Consider the following 15,190-nt stretch of genomic DNA (forward strand, 5'->3'; position numbering starts at 1 on the left):
TGGAGATGAATGACTTCAAAGTCGATCTTTAAAGGGCAGCGGAATACGCATTTCATGCATAGTCTACTTTTATTTTTTGGCATAACAAACTTCACCTTCAATACTATAATTTAATAAATAGGCTAGGCTCTGTTGAACTAAGACAAATTTGACAACGAGTTAAGATGGCGACCCTCACAGTACATGTAAACGCTTTGTCGTTGTTTATAAGTGAATCATTGCGCGGCTCAGTTGACTTGTATTTTTGCCGAGTTTATGTACATTTTGATAAACAAAGGTTAGTATCTTTGTCTCCTGCATTAAATTATAAGGAATGACTTTAATTCTGGGGCAAGTTATACGAGTATAACCTGGTTTGGGTCAGTTTACCTTTTTTTATAATCCGCTGGCATGATCATCAGCTTTATGATATCTGCGCTGTATGATCCTGCAATATTCCTGACAGATGAGGAATTCCAACAAAAGTACCCTGACAACCCTCAAGTTGATGTTCAGTCTGTTGTGGAGAAGCCGTACTTGTATATCTTGGGGCAGTCCAAATCCAGTGATGTTGATCAGCTTTCCTACACATCAACCAGACTAGAAGACACCAACTCCATCCACCTTCCAACTTATCATCAGGGCACTGTAATGTATGATGTTCTTCGTGTATTCAGTGGTGATGGCCCTGCCAGACAGTTTGAGGCTGGACATCAACGCGGAGGTCACTATAGCTGTCTCTGTGGTATTTCTGTTAGAGAACACCTCTAACACTTGGTAGTAGAATGGATATCTTCAGAGCTGGAGTTCATTGGAAGGAGTTTTCAGACACCAACATAAATCCTCTCACTCATCTCAAAAGAGAAGCACTCATTGATGAACTGGAGGCCAAGGGTGTTAACACTTATATGAAAGCTGTAGGAGAAATGAGGGAATAACTAGCAACAGCTCTGCATGGAATCCAGAGACCTCCACCACTCTTAAGCAGCGACATTCATTCTCTTTCTTTGTCCAAGTATGAGATACCACTATATGAACCGTTAAACGACCTGACAAACATTGTTCAAAACTTGATAACTGAGCTTCCATCACATATTAAGGCCAAAGTGGTTGAAAACGAATTTCAGAATTTTGCTAATGCTACTATAGGCGACAAAATCAACTAAAGGATCTGATACCAGACTTTTTGCTGTTAAACTTACCAAATTTGCCCATCAAAAATTCACAATAAACTCCATTTCTAAAGGCATCTTCCTTCTCTGCAGAAAGTGATTTTGTCGCCTATAGTAGCATTAGCAAAATTCTGAAATTCGACCCCTGGGTCGAGGCTTCTGCTGGTGGACTGTTAGTCGCCGAGGGTCTCTATAGCCCAGTAGCCAAGTACCTCGTTACTAACTTGAAAATACGGATGTATATTTAATTCTGCCTCACGCATAGCTCTTATCCTTATACGAATTTGACTCCACTTTTTTGGCACACTGTTTTTCACTATAATAGCTCTAAAACTTCATTGTTATTTCGGATTTCAAACATTTCGGTTGAGCATCACTGAAGAGACACTATTTGTCGAAATGCGCATCTGGTGCATCAAAATTGGTACCGTATAAGTTTTACATTATGACCCCTGTGTCGAGGCCTCTGCTGGTGGACTGTTAGTCCCCGAGGGTCTCTACAGCCCAGTAGCTAAATACCTCGTTACTAGCTTGAAAATACGGATGTATATTTAATTGTCGTGATAAAATTTAGAAATTCATTTCAAAATTAAGGATTATCTCCCTCATACATAGCTCTTATCCTTATACGAATTTGACTCCACTTTTTTGGCACACTGTTTTTCACTATAATAGCTCTAAAACTTCATTGTAAATTTTTAATAGCAACATAAATTTATGGAAAATAGATGTTTCAATTAATAGGTATTTTTGACATTGTGCACAAAAGAGAAGAAGTATCTTTAAAGCAATGTCTCTGATCCATATTCTAGAAATTTGATCACATGGTATACGAAAGTAAATGGTAAAACTATTTTCAGGTAACATCATTTAGTAAAACTTTATAACCTTTCCACAAGTATTCGGGACTGCCTGCCATTCAACCATTGTACAGATATACATTTACCAGTACTGTTCATTATTTGAAGGGGGAAAGCTTCAATCGAACTTAGGGATGTTTTGCATTATGATATGTTTTAGTTTGGTTCTGTTACACTTACACTGTCTTAAGAATTTGTTTAAATTGCCTGAATAGTCTAATATTTTTATTATCATTTAATCTAATATTAGTATTCGGATATCAAACATTTCGGTTGAGCATCACTGAAGAGACATTATTTGTCGAAATGCGCATCTGGTGCATCAAAATTGGTACCGTATAAGTTTTACATTGAAATTATATCAAAATGCTACAGCCACTACAAAGAAAAATCTTTAAAATCAATCCTCAGATTTATACAATCAATGCTTTCTCTTCAGTACTTTATGCAAAACAGTCATCGATAATCCCAATAAGGTAACCCTCCGGAAATTCTATGGATGTCCTTTTCATTGTTTAACCGGCCATGCTCCTCAGGTCTTCCGAATCTTTTCCCCGAGATCTCTCATTCCAAAACAACACGAGAATGAGAAGAATTTCTCTCAATACCTCCAACCGACAATGCAGAAAAATAATAGACAATGTCATTGTGAGGTTCAATGCCCAACAGCAACAACAAAACAGATTCTCTAGCTACAAAAAACAGGAATCAACGATAACACAACAGGCTCGTTTACTTCCTGAAGCTGAAAACACTAGATTTCCAGTTGAGTTGATCAAGTATGGTATACGTATTTGTAGTCCCTGTGTATTCCCTGTGTATATTTACAATATGTTTAAGGAGTAATTCGGTTCATTAAAAATCCGATAAGATATGTGTGTTTGTAATTCTAGTGTATTTTTTCCATATGGTCAAGAAGTAATTCGACTCACAAAAAGTGCTTTACTAATGCTTTACTAATTCAGTTTTATAGTAAATGATGTCTACAGCATGACAAAATTATACAGATATTCTTGTCCCAAAGGTACAGTTGGGCTAATGCTTAAGTAATACAGGGTCGACAGGTCGACACGTCGACAGGTTTACACGTGAACAGGTCGACCAGTCGACAGGTAAGCAGGTCGACAGGTATACAGGTCGACGGGTACACAGGTGGACAGGTGTACAGGTCGACTGGTCTACTCGCCGACTAGTAAACATGTCTACTGCTGTACAGATTGTATAGTATACAGGTTTTCAAAGTGTTTTGTATTAAAAATAAATATTTATATAGAACTATATAAACCCCTCACAAATATCAAGATATCGACCTGTCGACCCGGAGACCCTTAAATATTAACATGTCGACCTGTCGACCCGTATACCGTTACATATATTAATATGTCGACCTGTCGACCCGTAGACTCTTAAATATATTAAGATGTAGACCCGTAGACCTGACGACCTGTGGACCATTGAACATATAAACCTGTCGACCTGTAGACCTGTAGACCCCAAGTATATATAAGCAATATAGAGTTGAAACAAGTTCTGCCGTTCGAAGCGATACTACTTGGTTATATAACTGTGTGATTGACACCTAAAATGGAGAAACGTCATGGAATCGGCATAATTGAGTAATTGTGGTACATGTATTAATCTACAGTTTGGTGTATGAATTTCTTTAATAGTGTGCATTGTTTTTTCGAAAGGCCAGAACTACTTAAATGTATACTATACTTGGGCTGAGATGCTAAGGGCAACACCATATCTGTTTCCAACACACTGTGAGAGAATTGCCGATCTCCTTCTAGAATGATAAAACATCTGGTGGCATTTGGATGCAGATGATATCGTTTTTCATGACAGTCCTAATCATGGTGGTCCTTATCAATTTACTTAATCTCAATATTTCCGTACTGACACGCTTCGCTTCTCGTGTGATCTGATGATCCGCGCCTGTCAACTCGACGTGATCCGACTCTTCGGATCAAGTTACTGTAGTAATAATATATATTTATCGGTTTAAACTACAGAGTAGAGATCCAACAGACATCTTACCTTTTGGCAGTTTGGAAACACTTTGCTTTTAGAATTATGATTGTGAATGTTAGTACTTAATTTTTCTTCAATGCTATTAGTGTTTTCTGCTGTACATTGATCGTATTGAAAGTATTGAATCGCCGCATAAGCATTGCAATATATATCATATCGTGAAGGGGGCGTATCGTTTCAGCCCTATTTCATATGTCCCTTGTTTTGCACTTGAGACATTTTTGGTCTCGAGCTGGACGGAGTTGAATGTCCTTATAAATGTGAAAATACATATCCAACATTGTTGAGTTTCTTTAACAAATGATAACGTTGTCCTCCTTGAGCACTGCGACTGAACTGTCTGGAACCACTAAAACTATTGCTCTTGTTAACAGCTTGATCCACATAGCGTCCCATAACTAGGTTCTGGGAATAAGATAATTCAATAGAACGTCCTAATTGAATAAAATGTCCTCTAATCATTTGACTGGTAGACTCAGAGAACGTCTCCAGAGTTGGGTTGACCTGCAGTGTTGGATTAACTGAGAGGTTCTCTGTTTACATGTTTATTCGTAAATTCACAATTCTAGCAAGCTTTTATAACTCCGTAAGGTGCTCATCTAGTGTTTGTCCATCTTTCTGTTTGCAATTCCTGAACGTATATATCTCCATTTGAGTGTTTTTCTGGTGTAAAAAATAATCAGTTAGGACCATAAATCTTGCAGCGTATTTAGTTTCAGACTCCCCTTTTTGAGTCCCATAAATGTCAAAAGTTTGTTCACCCACGAAGTGCAACAGCAAAGCTCGTTTCCGATCATAATGCTGTTAACTAAAGCTTGATCGGGTTCATTGCCGTAAGGAACTATAGTATCTACTGATTTTAGTGTCACACATAGATTCTCTAAACGTCTGACCCACATGTCCCATTGAGGGCGTACTGCTGACTTATCCAAGTCTGCATGAAATGCTTGAAAAACTGGTAAAGCAAGTTCATCCATAAAGAAATCCATGGCTCTTTTTTTTTACCATTCTCGTTGTCAAATTGTAGTTTTGTTAGATTATTAGCTCTATATGGACTTAATAATTGTTACGATAGAACCAACATCGCCCTAATTTCTTAAAGTTTCAGACCTTAGGGTATTCAATTCATAATATCTCCATTTTCAGCAAGAATTTTTTATGGAACACAAATGTTGGTATCAAAGCAAAGATAATTAACTTACAAAATGATTCACCAAAGTGATTTTCAAAATTGACAAGGTATACAAGAAATATTTCTTATAGAGATTAATATTAATCCCTATGAGAAAAACATATCTCTGACATATAACGTCAATTAGAATATAATTTTGAAAGAAAACTCATGGTGAAAAGATTTCTATCACCATGGCCTTCAAATATGCAAAGAAAGTAAAGGTCACAATACAAATTATGAAAATATTTTTAAAACATTCTACATTTTTACAAGGGGAGATAACACTGCATGATTAAAACCTAAATAATTAGAAATAAATCTGGACATCATATATTCTCTCTGTCACCTATATCTAACTAAATGATAAGCATTTTGATTTTTAAAAAGACTTAGTGCAACAGATATTGACTTTTTTGTTAAACTAAATGTTTTTTTATGGATCGGATACCTTAAAATGACACTAGTTGAATAAGAAATTTATATACAGTATCGGAAATGCCATGCAATTTTTAGGTATTTAAACCTCAATTTGCGTTTTAAACAAGAGACAAAAATTACAAGTTCTGATTAGATACTCTGATGTTGCATTTTGCGTTCTAATACTAGCCACGATTATTACCTTATAATTTTGCATCTCAGTACTATTTCACGATGAAAATTTCTCAATTTAGTTTATCAGTGTATCATTTTGATTAACGATGTAGAATTTTATGACAACAGCTTGATGAAAACATTATGACAAACGGGATGAGTTCAACAAGAACTTGTTCTATGCATGGTCAGTTTGCAAATCGAGGCAAGTTACTGACAAACAAGTTTATAATGCAGGGGTTTCAATAGCCTCGTTTAAAGTAAGCATTTCGTAAATTATATGGTCGTTATAACGATCTAGTCTACCAATTCAACCTATCATTAGGTGAAAAGCTATCTGACGTGTTCATACCGATTGTTAGGCCGTTCGTGACACACTGATATTGACTATGGCTAACTCCGTTTACGTGAGCAAGATATCGGGCTCACGGCGGGTGTGACCGGTCGACAGAGAATGCTGACTCTTCCTAGGCACCTGATCCAACCTCTGGTGTGTCCAGGAGTTCGTGTTTGCCCAACTCTCTATTTTATTGTTGCTTATAGGATTATGAGTTTTATCACTGTTCATTATCTTCACATTTCATGTATCAGGTAACATTTTACACGTTCTATGGTCGTTATAATGATCTAATTTGCAATTATTGCAACCTGTCATTAGGTTCAATGCAAGGTGAAGATAACGAACAGTGATCAATCTCATAACTCCTACAAGCAATACAAAACAGATAGTTGGGCAAACACGGACCCCTGGACACACCAGAGATGGGATCAGGTGCCTAGGAGGAGTAAGCATCCCCTATTGACCGGTCACAACCCCCGTGAGCCCTATATCCTGATCAGGTAAACGGAGCTATCCGCAGTCAAAATCAGTGTGCGAAGAACGGCTTAACAATCGGTATGAAACACGTCAGACAACATTTGACCTATTGCGAGGTTGTATTGACGAACTAGATCGTTATAACGACCATAGAATCTGCGTAATGCTGACTTTAATCGAGACTGTTGAAACCCCTGTACCATCAACTTGTTTGTCAGTAGCTTACCTCGAGTTAAAAAAAGTTAAAATTTCAATGCTATCTGACGTGCTTTATGCTGATTGTTAAACTGATTTTACATAGTTGTTTTTCTTCCGATTACTTTGTTTGTCTGATCAACATAGATAGCTTGCAGTTGATCACATGAGGATGTTTACTCCTTTCGGGTGTGTCCAGTGGGACCAGGCTAGCCTGTCCCTCAATTTTGCATTCTTTATTGATCATTGTTCATTATTTCCACTTTATCATAATGATACTTGCATGTAGAAATGAAACAATAGATCAGATGAATAGTACAGTGAAACCCACGGTTAAGAATGAAATTATATCAAAACGATATTAAACATCGATACAAGTGAGGATTACCGAGGCAGTATATATACAAGGGCTATTCTTGTGATGTGTATCATCGCTCTGGGTGTCGTTGCAGTGCTTCTGTTTACTGTTATCATTGGATCATATGTCAAACAACTTCAACTCGTCACAATACAACTTGAATCAGTTGACTGATGAACATTTCATGATTTTTATATTAATGCAAACATAAATGAATACTTACTCATGTTATCATGATACTGAATACCATAGAAATAGAGTACATGTGCTAGCTTAATTTGCTTTTCCATATGTAATATATGCTTTTTAACGTCCTTTCTGCTGTATGGTTAAAATTTGCATATCATTTTAATCTTTGGAATGATGTACATATATGTTTTCTCTCAGTCTGGATATTCGTCTTTAATATTACCTACTCGATGCTAAGATTTATTTCTTTTACAAAATAAGTTCAATTGTTATAACGATGGCTAATGTTGCGTCTTAGATCCGCGCCTTAGATTTTTGCGTGTAATGCCATACTGTAGATGACGTTATTGCTGTTTGAGTTTGACGTCGCAATATTTGAATCAGTTGGATTGAGAGGTGAGTGTATTTTGTCTCGTTGCTAAAAAGTCCCGCCCTCCCAATCCCCTTGAATATATATTTTTTTAAAATATACGAATATATTTTGCCAGTGAATTTTTTTTCCGTAGTCTTCCTAAATAATTTCAGCCAACAAGGTAAAAATTAATGCGAACTCTGTCATGTGAAAAGTAAGAATCATGATTTAAAAGACCGTCATACTTGATGATGGATGATTCTTTCGTCACGGCCTACACACAAAGAAATATGAAGGCGAGTCATTGTGGTTATTCTAGACGCCTCCTATGATTCAAGTGCTTTTTACAACTTCTGTTGAGTATCTGCTCACCAGTACCAGTATCAATGTTGTCACTATTCAAGTTTTTAAGGAATTCATAAAGATAAGGATTGTAAAGTTTATATGGAGAAGGACTATAAGGTTTTCAAGGACTATACGGTTTATAAGGATAAAGTGTATAAGGACAATAAGGTTTTAGGATTAGAAGGTTTATAGGGATAAGGATTTTTAAGGTTTAAAATGATAAAGTTGATAAGGATTATAAAGTTCATAAGGATAAGGACTAAAAGGTTTATAAGATTCTTCTGTTCGTCATCAGTTTTAACTCGAGACAGGTTACTGGTGAATAAGTTGATGTTAAAGGTGTTTAAAATCAGCATTTGACAATGTTTGTGAATAAATTCTGCTTCATATGAATATAAAAACAGGTCAGCTAACAAAGGAGCACAATTCTCTCCATGAGAATTCCGACAGAGTGTTTGAAAACCTGGTCACCAAAGAACACGAAGATATTGTCAATGAAGAACTCTAGCATATTGTTTATTTCATCGTCAGAATAATTGTGCGTTGAATCAGAGTGGTGTTTAACGAAGTAATTCTTATGATCACTATTCAATAGATATGAATTGATATGAATATTTCCGTTTTCCATTTTTGTTGAAGAAGCAACTGTCTATGATTTCAAAAAGTCTAGTCTTTAATTTATCGTAAGAAATGACCGTGTATAGTGTTGAAAAGTCATTGGTTTTGATGTTGTTGATCTGAGAAAAGTTTTGTGATTTCAAGTTAGCTAAAAGTTTTTTTAAAGAATATTTTAGAATCCACATTTGATTAACACCACTTCTGGCATATGTAGTCGTACAGTACGTTTGAAGTTTCTCCTTCACAGCTGTTAATATTTTCGTGAGGAGCAAGATAAGAGCTTGGTAGAACACAAACTGGATGAACCAAGCATGATAGAAATTATCACGGAGAAAATGTTATTAAGGTCTTCCGTAACAACGGAAGACCTTGTACTGATTGTGCTGGTTAAAGCTGACATGAATTAATAAATACGTACACCTTTCTCATCTTATCCGCCATATTTCTTTCGGGTAGCCTAATTTACTTTACCCGTATATACCCCAAATGTGATTGTCACACCTGAGTGATTTTTCTAGGTGGACTCGACCAGTGCACATCTCCAATAGTAATATATAGGGAATGAGAAACAAATAAAATAACATTTTAAAACATTATGCTTTGCTCAAAATTACAAAATATTGATTGTATACTAATGCAACATTCTGAAAGTTTAGATAAGTTAGACAAAAATGCAAAAAAAAAAAAAAAAAAAAAAAAAAAAGCTTTTCTTGCATACTTCTAAGTGCATGCAAGTATTTGCATTTTCTAATAAAATAAATGCGGATAAATCATTTGTCAATTACATACTGATAGAATGGAATAGCCAAAGAGCATAAAATATATTATTTATATCAATTCTTGCAAAATAAAGGTGCATGCCATATGCATAATATGCAATGCACAAGGTATAATCCGCCAAAAAAAGTATCAAATACGGGCGTCTATTCAACAGGTATCGGAGATGTGCACTTACCGAAAATATTAGATTCTCTTTATTCTGATAAATCCACGAAACAAAATGATAAACTCCATTTGTATCTCGTTAGAACTTTACAATACGTTTTCATTCCATTATACAGACTGCGACACACTTCACCCGTGCCAAACAGTGTGTCTTCAATCAGGGGAGATGTCAGAGTCGAAAAATTTTCCTGTATTGAATGCTTGTCTGGTCGAGGTTTTGCAGTTTATAGAAATGGGGAATCTAATATCTGGTTGAATATATTGCGTGCACTATTCAAAATTTCTCGATGATCATATACAAACTTGGATATACAAATAAGGGAATAATGATCGAAAATATACATCTGTGTGCAAATGCGTGTATTACATTTGCAATCCATAATAAACAGTTCATTACACAAAGACACATATGAAAGGAAATTTATAAACGAAAATACAGTTTTGTTGTCTCTTTTGGAACCACATAATTATTTACGGTCTCTGTATGTCCATATTCATTGAGAGAGAGAGAGAGAGAGAGAGAGAGAGAGAGAGAGAGAGAGAGCGACCGTCCTACTTCGATTTCTAATATATCATTTCACAGAAGGAAAGAAAATTGATCATTTATATAAATGTAAGCTTTCAAGCATTAAAAATTTCCAGCTATTTAAAAATTTGTGATTGACAATATAAATATGTATTGGAAATTTACAGGAGTTGATGCTTATAATTGAATTCATTACAAATTTAAAAAAAAAAATATTAGTTTGAACTGTGCATGTAGAAAATACTGACTTTGTATATTAGAATAACGGGGGGAAAGTAAATTGTCAAAAAAAAGTGGGGAAAGCAGACCAGACTTCCTGCCCACCCCAACCCCCTGTTTTCATGCCTGAAACAACATATCAATTCGTGTTGAAAGAAAGGTGCATATCTACATTTCATTAAATTCCAAAGGAGCTCGAATTTATGTGTTCCCCTATTAATTATTTTGTATGCAAGATTCGTTCCCGAATTTAGAATCATGCTTTCAGTCAGAGCAGAAATGAATTCATGTTGAAGTATATCTAGTTTGAATGCAAATGTTGGGTTCCTTCTTTTAATTTCATCAGACTCATTAGAAACCCCTCTCCCAAACTATGCAGCTTTGTTTTTATTGATATCTAAATCGGTATAAATGGATCCGGATATAAATTATATAATGTTTTTTCGTGATCATATAGATATTGATACTGATAATGAAAAAAGAAAATGTTTATACTCTTGCCTTCTGCATATCCTACTAATGCATTACAGTATATTGACATTGTATCATATCAAATAAAAGCTCAACACGAATTTTACTGATTTATGCATACTAACATCTTATCGAATACATTTGAATTTGAAATTTCTACGTACAGCGGTATGGCCATTGCGCCAGATCTACGAAATGAAAATATTTATGAATAATTTACACTCAAGCGTCAAAGTAATCATTATGGCATGTTACAGAAACGTTAAAACACACAAATGCTATAGTCCTGCAATGCATGCATGCGATTTTTCTGAATACATGTATTGATGTATTCATTAATGAAGTTCCTACGCTTGAAAATATCTTGGTCTTTATGCATTTTGTTTTGTGATTTTGGTTTACCATTCCTTACACTGTGTAAATGAAGGAAAACTTGGTAAAGGGTGCAATTGTACATGCACCATACAATTAGTATACATGCATGTGTTGCAAAACAAAATGTACATGTAATAAGCAGACATGTATCGTCATTTTTCATAGGGGGGGGGGGGGGGTACAACAGGGGAAAAAATGGAAAATTGGATTCTTCAAAATTTCTTGCCATTCAAAATAATAATTAAAAAAGATGAACGAACACAGCAATAAAATAAAACAAAACACCCAAACAAACCAAGATGTTTTGTCCGATGTTCAAAGTCCTAATGTGGGGTGTAGGGTTAAAGAGTCTTTTACTTTGACTACCTCAATAATTTCCCCCCTACACTTCATTTTCTTCAATCGTTGGGGGTCGGATGGGGTGGTTAGAGTCCTCTACTATGAGTGCCTCATATCTTCATTTTCTTAATTGGTGGTGGTGTGCGTCTTCTACTTTCACTTTTTCTTCTACTTCTACTTATCAGAACTTTCAAGCTGGGGTAAGTGGGGGAGGGGTTGTCACTCAATATACTTTTATTTGCATTACAAACTAACAAAAAATGGATATTGTTATTAAAGGTGGGTGACAGACACTCTTGTCCTCTCCCCTTGATGTTTGATAACGACGCATACTATGATAAACTCGATTATTACATTTTGCATTAGTACAATTTGCGTCGAGTTAGACGCAGAATGTAATAACGCAAAATGGCATAGATATATAAGATCTATTGAGCACCAAATTAGCATAAAATGAAGTAATTGAAAATAACATTATTTAAAAATGTTTAATTTTTAATTAATGCGTGCTTTAAATGAATCAAATAAATCTGTATTATCAATTAATGAGAGCAATATTGAGTTACTAGTACTGTTCTCTTTTTATTGAATTAACGATATCATTTGTCTTAATAAGAGCACGATTATTACAAGATCATCGGCTCTCTCTCTCTCTCTCTCTCTCTCTCTCTCTCTCTCTCTCTCTCTCTCTCGTCGTTATCTCTCTCTCTCTCTCTCTCTCTCTCTCTCTCTCTCTCTCTCTCTCTCTCTCTCTCTCTCTCTCTCTTTCTCTCTCTCTCTCTCTCATCCCATACACTCGTACAGTGTTGTATATGCAAATTTATGTACCTAAATAATTTCCTGATTTATAAATCTGCAATACTCTGACCAGTAAATCATATGGTATAAGGATTCATGCGCAATACAGGGTAAATATTATACTCTGATACTTCCCTTGATTGAAGATAGCTGATCGGCACGGGCTAAGTGTGTCGCAGTCTGTACAATGGACAATGTTGTTTACTGTTGGAATGCAAATGGAGTTTATCGTTTTGTTTCATGGATTATGCACATAAAGAGAGTTTTACTACTACTTAGAGTATTTTCGACAAGTGTACACGTACATCTGCGGTCCTTTACAGATATTACGAGTAGGCCCAGGTAAATAGTCGTTCGCATTCGATGCGTTTTCATGGCGAGCATGCATGCCATTTTTATAAGTACAGTAGTATTTATGTCTTTGCCTTTTACTTGAAGTAATTGTGAATGGTATAGATTGTATACTCTTTGCTTATTCCATTTTATCAATGGATAAAAGATAAATATTTCGCCGCATTTTTGTATAGTTTTGACATATTTACTGCAAATGTACGCACGTTCACGTAAAGAAAAGGCATTCTATATATATATTTATCCAAATATATATATTTAGAATGATTTACTACTGTACGATATGTTTATTATGATTTTGAGCACTGCGTGGTGTTCCAAAACGTGATTTCATTTCTTCTTGATGTCCTATAAATTAGTATCGGAGATGTTCGTGTTACCTGTCGAAGCTACCCGCACAGGTAAATCGAAGACACTGATGTGAAGTGAAGCGTGGCAAAGCTCGTCCCCTTATATACCATGCGAACCCCGATACATATAACAATAGAAATTCCAACTAATATGGCGGATTAGCAGAGAAATATGGCGGACATATAGAATTATACTATATTTATTAATTCATGTCAGCTTTAAGATTATTCTTATTATTCTTTTTTTCCCCTAGACGCTAACTTTGAAGCTTCAGATCTCGCTCATTTCTGCATGGATTTTGCTCAAATTGTCAGGGTTTATAAACTTTACAGAGCAATTTGAAAATAATGTACTACATTTCAGAAATTTCTTTCTGTTCACGAGTTATTCCCCTTTGAATGAAATTTTAGGGGCTTTGGTTTCCAGACAAAGGCTCCGAGACTGTATAAGCTTGAGCAGAAAATGCATTGAAAATGAAAAGTATGAGCATTGTAGTTGTGCACATCGATTTTTTGTTTTTTGATTACAGCGTTCGAAATGGTGGTTGACAGGGTTAAAAAATTAGGACGCCCAAAGGAGCAAAAAATTACACATATTTTCCTTTGTGCCTTTCAAACTAAAAATATTTTGTTAAGACGTGTAGAACAAAAGTTGTGCAAAATGTTAAGAGCTTTCTTTTGATATCCCTAAAGGGTTGGCCCTTTCAATTAGGGATCTGGGGATCTTCAAAGTTTTCGCTTTATAACTCAAAAACGGTAAAGATTTCGATATGGCTTTCGCTGGAAAAGTTGTTCTTTAACATCTTATTGATCTCATAAACATAATATTTTGCTCGAGTATTGTGTTATATATGAGTAAAAAGCTTGACCTGCAAACAGGTAACCGTATCATTAGGTAGGTGAAGGGGAGAAATATGCGTATAACTTAAATAAACTTGTTTTAATTGATAAATCTGACTTCATGAAATGCTAATATTCTTTTAAAATAAGGTTTTAACGTGATCTATGGTTCCTCTAAAAATCATCTATCGACAACTTTCTTTTTTTATTATTATTTTAGTAGCTTTAATATAAACAATCGTTCCAAAGAAAAAAGAGGAAAAGGTTATCTCTTCTACGTTTGTTATTAAAACAACGATATATTTAATTGAAGAAACAAACCTTCAAGCATAGAATAACAACTCAGTCTTTAATAACTACCCGCATTTTACATACACCGCGGAGTTTGTTTTTGTTTACAATTACGTAACCGCCTCGAGGAATCATCTCGTGTGAACCAGGGCATGTACACAAAGCAAACATCGTCGTCCTAAATATAACACAGAATGTTATGTTTTTGATCATATTGGATTTTTCGAATAATTCAGTCTTTCCGGGGATGTATATACTTGTTTATACGTCCTTGGTCTTACGTTTGATTTGTTTTAAATTCAAAACTCTAGAGCATTGAGTTAGGCATCAATTTTAAAATCTGCAATTTAATATACAGTTCTTTTCTCAATCATGTCTAATTGAATGTGCGTTTAATATTGGAGATTCATTGCTGCATACTGGACTGCGATTTTTGATTTCACACTACTTAACTGAACACACAAGCTTTACTCAAATTCTTCGTTGTGAAAAAGAAAATGGATACATTTTACAAACATAACGAATTATTTTTGAACATGTTTTGAAATCAATAGTTTATAATCATGATTAAACCAAATCTAAACATTCGTATAGAATATTCAGAAACCCATGGCCGACCAGTCTCATTTCAAATGAGTTGTTGTTTTATTGTTTAAAAACAATGACTTTGATTAAACATTGATTCAGAACTCCTGGTCCAAATTATGTAACTTCGGCACGTGCCCCTGGCGTGAAATTCATACGCTACTTCTGTGCGCACTGTGTACATAATATACCTACATGTATTTACGCAGATAGATATTAAAGTTTAATAAAATATTCAAGATTTGAGAGCAATTTATTTGATTTGTATGTATAAATAATTCAAACTCGATGAATTATTCTCTTCAGTCTGAATATTATGCTATCATAATTTTGTTGTATGATAAAATATTGGTAACAGCTATAAACCTTTATTGTATGTCCTGGGCTATAAATTTCATAAATTCAAATAGTAATTT

Source organism: Ostrea edulis, chromosome 3 (genome assembly GCF_947568905.1).
Source record: "Ostrea edulis chromosome 3, xbOstEdul1.1, whole genome shotgun sequence".
Taxonomy (NCBI): Eukaryota; Metazoa; Mollusca; class Bivalvia; order Ostreida; family Ostreidae; genus Ostrea; species Ostrea edulis.